A 1,478-nucleotide genomic window follows, 5' to 3' on the forward strand; every position below is an offset into this window, starting at 1 on the left:
ATAATTATTGTAATAAATTATAATCTTAATATTCCTCAGTTCCTCTTTTTAATACATGATTGTAAATGTGTTTATCATGTTTGACACCATTCTAGTTCTTAAATTGACTGCCTATTCATCACAGGGATCCTAAGGAAGGAGGAAACCCTTGGTAGAAAAGTGTTAATAATTTACTAGTTGCAAACTGTACTTTTACCCAAGTACTAGGTGGGTAGAAAACATTACTCATGTTTTTTAATCTAAGAATTTCTTACATTTTTATGGCTTGTTCTTTGGGCTTATTTATGATGGTTTGTGACAAAGAGACAACCTTTGCCATTATGATTTATACTCTTCCAATAAAGGAAATACAGAAACAGATAAGAAACCCCAAATTAAATCATGACACTAAAAATAAATTAAAAAATCAGTGAAGAAGGTAAGGGGCTGACTCATAATTTTAAATTAAAAACAAAAAAGTATATAGATATATAGACTGTGGACAATGAAAATAAAGCAATTTTCAAAACCTAAACTTCAAAATCTAGCATTTACCAAGTAAGTAATTTTCCAAAGCCTTGTGTTCTATATTTGTGGCATTAGGAAATAATGCCTGATTACTAAAATATTTTTAAATGCCTTGTTTTAATCTTACTTGGTTTATGCTTTTGTTTGGAAAAGAATACTTTTAGGTATGATAAGTGGTTGGTGGTTGCCAGCAGATATCCAATATTTGTCTATTTTTTTTTATTAATCCCATTTGTAACAAAATTGACCTGAACATCTGTTTTTATTTTTAGTGATACTTTTAAATTCCTTGATGGTTGAGTGCCAATTCTAAAACTTGATTGGATTTCAGGGAAAGACAATTGCTTTAGAAACAAAGAAATGGAGAGGAAAAACTCTGGACTTTGAGTCCCAATAAAAGCACCGTTCATAACAGAGGCCAAAGGTTAGTTCAATAGAATAGGCAGTCTATGGTGTATGCCTGGCAATCTAAATACTACACAGCTCGATGTAACTCTAGCAAATGCTAATGTCCAGCCCAAGGTCTTGTAATACAAAGAGTGAATATGACCACAGAATTAGCTAAGCCTGACTAAAACCACCTAAGACACACTGTCCCTCTAACACAACCACATAATTATACAGAACACTGTTTTTGATTGTGTGTGGGACTTAGAAGCAGAGCAAATATTGAAACTGAGCTTGCAGGTAAGTATTCTAGGCTTAATTTCACATCAGAAACTCAAAAATGCCAAAGCCTGGATGTGGAAATCATTTGTGAACTATTTCCTGGCTTCATAAAGAAGATGTAAAAAATTAGTTCCACACACAAACACCCTCACAAATGTCTATGGTTTTTAAATTTTGCTTTGCCATATCCCCCTACATTTTGCAAAAATAACATCTCCATTCCCAATTTTGTTTCTTATTACCTTATAATTTGGTTAAAAAAAATTGCACACATTTGACAATTTTTCACTTTCTTCACATGC

Source organism: Hipposideros armiger, unplaced genomic scaffold, assembly GCF_001890085.2.
Source record: "Hipposideros armiger isolate ML-2016 unplaced genomic scaffold, ASM189008v1 scaffold_408, whole genome shotgun sequence".
Classification (NCBI taxonomy): Eukaryota; Metazoa; Chordata; class Mammalia; order Chiroptera; family Hipposideridae; genus Hipposideros; species Hipposideros armiger.